Consider the following 6,358-nt stretch of genomic DNA (forward strand, 5'->3'; position numbering starts at 1 on the left):
AAGCTGTTTGTGTGGAATTGCTTTCTGTCTGTCGCACTGGCCTGCTTGTGAGTATTCCAAGCAAGGAGCCAAAGAACCAGGACAATCGTCTGCCAAGAGGCCGGACCTGACAAGGGAGTTATTGAGAACAACCAAGATCTTGGTGAAGAGCAATTAAAAGTGTGCTCACGACTCCATGGCACTGATAGCAATACGCAAAAGGGTAGGACAAGCAGAAGTTTAACAGAGCTGGGAAAACAGATAGCCAAGAAAAGCCCTTTGGGGTTCGCAGTCAGGTCTGCGGGTGGGAAGCGTGTGTGCAAGTACTAGGCTGCACTGCTCAGGAGCGATCAGAGAAGGATGTGGGGGAGACTTGAAAACTTCCCCCAATCTGCACACAGAGCCATCAACAGGAGGTGGATGCCTCACTGGCACGTGGGGCTTGAGCACACCCTCTGACCATACGCTGGAGCAGGGGAAACTCCTGAAAAGCCAGGCATAAAAAGAAAATCACACACATGCCTGGCAACCTGTCACCCAGTTTTGTGTGCTCAAGGTTGTGCCATCTCAGTAGTGATCAGGGAAGGGGCATCCAAGGTACTGGTCCCCGGCTGGACATGGGGAGAAGCGTAAACTCCATGCACTGTGATAGAAGCCTCCAAGGCTTCCCCGCAACTGGCAGTGGTAAAGGGTGAATGTCTAACTTGTCAAGGGGGCTTAATCACAACTTTTGATCAATAAATGGCTTTTGCTGACCCAGAGGAAACTCCTAGATAATGAGGCTGAAAGATTAAAAACAAGGAAAAAATCTAAGCAGCGACATTAGAGGCTGAACAATGGGGGAAAATTGATTGACTTCATAGAATCAGTCCAGCCAAGTCAAATGAACAAACAAACAGTCACAAGAGATCAGGTGGAAAGGGAAGGAGAACAAGTATCAGGAAAGGAGGGAGAACCTGCATCCAGAGCTGCTACCAGGTATTATTTAAAATGTCTTGTTGTTAACACAACTTTTTGAGATGTGAAAAGAAACAAGAAAGTGTGATACGCAGGGGAAAAAAAGCAGACAATGGACATAGCTTTTGAGGAGGCCCAGAGGTTGAATTTCGCTGACAGAGACTGCAAAACAGCTTTTACAACTATGTCCAAATAACGGAAGGAAACCATGTTTAATGAATTAAAGAAAAGTATGATGATGTTTTACCACATAGAGAATATCAGTAAAGTGGTAGAAAGTATTTTTAAAAAGGACCAAATGAAAATTCTAGATTTGAAAAGTACAATAAGTGAAATTAAGAATTCACTAGAGAGACTTAACAGTGGATTTGAGCTAGCAGAGGAAAGAATTGGCAGACGTGAAGATAAATCGAGGGGGATTATGCAATCTGAGAAAAAAAAGAACAAAGAAAAGTGAACACAGCTTCAGACTAATGTGGGACACTATTAAGCACACCAGCATTTGCATAACGAGAGTATCAGAAGGGGGAGAGAGAAGGAAAAGAATAAATATTTTAATATATAATGCACAGTAGGCGATTATGGTTAACAGTAAACTATTGTATATTATGAAATTTCTAGAAGAGAGGCTTTTGAATTTTCTCATCACAAAGGAATGATAAATACATGAGGTGATGGATACACTAACTGCCCTGGTTGGATCATTATACAACATAGATATATATTGAAACATCAAATTGTACTCCCTAAATATGTACAATTACAATGGTTCAATTAAAAATAAATAAAATTTTTTAAAAAGTACTATGCAAATAGCAATCATAAGAGAGCTGGAGTGGCTACAGTAATATCAGACAAAATCAACTTTAAAACAAAAAATATTAATAAAGGTAAAGAGGGACACTTCATAATGATAAAAGGTCAGGGCATCAAAATGATGTAAAATTGTAAACTTACAAACATCTAACATTAGACAAACACGTGAAGCAAACTGAGAGAACTGAAGGGAGGATCAGACCAGTTAACAATGATAGTCAGGTACTTCAGTACGCACTTTGGATGATGGGTAGAGCAGCTGGGCAGGTGATCAGCGAGGACATGGGAGACTTGACCAATACTGCAAACTACTGAAACTTCACAGACCTCCACAGGCACTCCGTCAACAACAGGAGAGCACACGTTCGACTTGAAAGCATATGGAACATTCTCCAAGACAGACAATAAGGTAGGCCATAAAACAAACTTAATACATTTAAAAGGACTAGAATTATGCCAACTATATTAATTCCACAATGGAATTAATTAGAATATGTGTAAATTAAACATCACACTCCTAAATAACCAACAGGTTAAAGAAAACAATCACCAGGGAAACTAGAAATACTTGATTGAAAACAGACATGCAACATAGACCATAATATATGGGGTGCAGTTAGCACTGTGCTCAGACAGAAATTGATAACTGTATATATGTATATTAAAAAAGAAGATATGTCATATCAACAAGCTAAACTTCCTCCTTTTTCCTAGAAAAAGAAGAGTAAACTAAATGCAAAGTAAGTAGGAAGAAAAGAACAAAGATGAGAACAGAAATAAATAAAATAGAGACTACAATAATGATAAAGAAAATCAGTAAAACCAAAAGTTGGTTCTTTAAAAAGATCAACAAAATTGATAAAACTTTAGCTAGGTTGACCAAGAAAAAATGAGAGAAGACTCAAGTTACTAAAATTGGGAATAAAAAGAGGGGCATCACAACTGATCTTATGGAAATATAAGGGAATATTATGCCAACAAATTAGATAACCTAAATGAAATGGACACATTCCTACAAAGACACAAACTACAGAAATTGATTCAAAGGAGAAATTAAAAAAAAAATCTAAAGATCTATATCTAATGAAGAGTTTGAATTAGGCTCAGGCCCAAATGGCCTCACTGGTGAATTCTACCAAAATGCGAAGAAGAATTGATATCCGTCCTTTACAAACCCTCAAATAAATAATAGAAGAGGAAGGAACATTTTCTGACTCATTCTATGAGGTCAGTATTGCCCTGACACCAAAATAAGACACAGACATCACAAAAGTAAAAAAACTGCAGACCAATACCCTTATAAATAGAGACACAAAAATTCTCAATATAATCCAGCAACACATAGAAGGATTATATACCATGACCAAGTAGAATTTATTCCATGAATACAAGTTGTTAAATATCTGAGAATCAATTAACATAATAAACCTTATTAATAGAATAAAGAACAAAAAGCACATGGTCATCTCAATAGCTGCAGAAAAAGCATTTGACAAAATCCATTACTGTTTCATAATAAAAACATTCAACAAACTAGAAATAGAAGGAAACTTTCTCAGCTGGATAAAGGGCATCTTTAAAAACTCCGTCACTAAAGTAGTACTCAATGGTGAAAGACTAAATGCTTTCCCCTATGATCAGGAACAAGACAGGGATGTCTGTTCTTGTCACTTCTATTAACATTGTACTAGAGGCATTAGCCAACCGTATTAAACAAAAAAAAGAAATAAAAAGTTTCTGGTTGGAGAAAAAGAAGTAAAACTCTTTATATTTGCAGATGACATGATATTGTATATAGACCATGATAAAGTATCTATTAAAAAACTGTTGTAACTAATAAATTAGTTCAGCAAGTTTGCAACATACAAGATCCACACACACAAAATAATCATATTTCTGCATACTAGCATTTGAAAATGAAATGAAAACAATTCCATTTACAAAGGCATGAAAAAGAATAAAATACTTAAGAATAATTTCAATAAAAGAAGTTTGAGACTTACACATTGGAAATTACAACACTGTTGAAAGAAATCCAAGATCTAAAGTGGAAAGACACCCCATATTCCTGGATTAGAAACACTCAGTATTGTTAAGCTGAAAAACCCCCTCAATTTATCTACAGAGTCAAAGCAAATAAACCCCTGTGAACATCTCAGCTTGCTGTTTTCCAGAAATTGACAAACTGATCCTAAAATTGAAGTGAAAGTGCAAGGGACCATGAATAGCCAAAACAATCTTGAAAAAGAAGAGCAAATTTGGGAGGGCTCAGACTTCCTGGTTTCAAAACTTACTACAAAGCTACAGTATTCAAAACAGTGTGGCAATGGGGATGACAATAGATAAACAGATCAATGGAATAGAGTTGCAAGTTCACAAATAAACTCATTTATGGTTTGTTAATTTTTGACAAAGATGTCAAGACAATTTGATTCAACAAATGGAAGGTATTGAAACATCAAATTGTACCTATAATGTCCATTTGTTGAACAAATGCTGTCATAACTGGATGTCCACATGTAAAATAATTAAGTTAGATCCATCTTACACTACACACAAAAATTACCTCAAAATTGATCATAGATCTAAATGTAAGAGCTAAAATTACAAAACTCTTAACAACACATAAAAATGAATCTTCATGACCTTTGGCTAGGCAATGATTTCTTGGATTTGACCACACACACACACACACACACACACATAGAGCAAGAAAAGAAAAAAAAAGATACATTAGACTTCACCAAAATTAAATCTTTGTGCTTTAAAGGACACTATCAAGACAGTGAAAAGGGAACCCACAAAATGGGAGAAAATATTTGCAAAGCATATATCTGATAAGGGCCTCGTACCCAGGATATACTAACAACTCTTACAGCTCAAAATAAAAAGACAAATTACACAATTAAAAAAGCAGGCAAAGCATTTTGAATAGATGCTTCTCAAAGAAGATATTCAAAGGTCATAATTACATAAAAAGATGCTTAATGCCAGTCATTTGGGAAATGCAAATGAAAACCACAATGGATGAATGACTGTAATAAAAAAGATTGAAAACTGCAAGTGTTGGCAAGGAGTGCAGAAACGGCTGATGGGAATATAAAATGGTACAGCCCCTTTGGCAGCTTCTCAAAAAGTTGAACACAGAGTCACCATAAGACCCAGCAATTCCACCCCTAGGTATACATCCAAGTGAACTGAGGACCTATGTCCATGCAAAAACGTGTACAGAAATGTTCATAGCGGCATTATTCATTATAGGAACAAAGTGGAAGCACCTCTAAAGTCTATCCGTGGATGAATGGATAAACACAATGTGGTCTTGCTGTACAATGGAATATTATGCAGCCAGGAAGGAAATGAAATAAAGATGCATGCTACAACATGGATGAACCTGAGAAATATCATGCTAAGTGAACAAAGTCACAAAAGACCACTTATTATATGATTCCATTTGTATGAAATGCCCAGAACAGGAACATTTATAAAGATAAAAAGCAGAGTAGTGGTTGCTTAGGGAAGGGGATGGGAGGTGGGGAGTTAACTGCTCGTGGGTACTGGGTTGGGTTTCTTTTTGGGGTGATGAAAATGTGAACTTAGATTGTGGTGAACTTAGATTATGAATATACTAAAAACCATTTAGCTGTATACTTTGAATTGATGAATTTTACGGTATATGAATTATATCTTAATAAAGGTATTTAAGAAAACTAAAAGAAGAAGACCAACTTAGGGCTGATGGGAGAGAGGGCGAGGAAACATTGTGTGACCTCCAGGGTGTGGCTTCTGGTGACTGTGGGGTCCACTGTGACTCTTTGTCTGTTTTGGAGAATGGGTCCCCCACTCAAGCCCTGGGATCTGGAGTGGAGAAGGGAGCTCTTGGACTCGGGGGCATCTCCTCACAGCAGAGCCCCGTGGTGGCAGGATGTGGTGCATTCGCAACGACTTGGGATTTGTTGTCTGAAACCACTTCCCCATGTCTTGTTGAGTCACGGCTGTGATTCCCACCTAACAGGGGCACCTGAACCAGGGACGTGAAGGGGCTTGGCCGAGGTCGACCGGCGTGTCTGTGGTGGACTGAATGGCCCCAGCCTGGTGCTCTTCCTCTTCCTCCGCCCAGCCGCTCCCTTCCGTGTCTGCAACGTTCTGCTCTGCTTTCCGCTGAGCGTGAGGTGGGCCGAGACAGGCCAGCCCTTCTGGTCTTCGTTTTTCAGCAAGGAATTTGCTGTGCTGGGATACCAGTGGCTGAGGCTGTGGCTGTGGACACGTGGTGCTCATTTGCTTATAAGGAGGGGCCCCTTCCCTGCTGGCCCACTGACGGTGAGGTTCGGGTCTATTTAGTAATCTCATTCCAGCCTTTTTTATTTCTGACAGCAGTAAGAGTGTTTGAGAGCCATACTTTGCCAACCTAGCTAAGATCATCATCGTCCTCTAATGCCTCGCACCAGCAGACTCTCCCTTAACTGATGACATCACCAGGAGGCCTTGATGTGTCAGAATCACCTGCACGTCACCTGGAGCTCCCAATGCACCCTCACCTCCAAGACACATCCTTCTACAAACACTCTCGCACTTGGGTTTTACAGATGTGTTTATTAAACAGGAT

This window comes from Lemur catta, chromosome 14, assembly GCF_020740605.2.
Source record: "Lemur catta isolate mLemCat1 chromosome 14, mLemCat1.pri, whole genome shotgun sequence".
Classification (NCBI taxonomy): Eukaryota; Metazoa; Chordata; class Mammalia; order Primates; family Lemuridae; genus Lemur; species Lemur catta.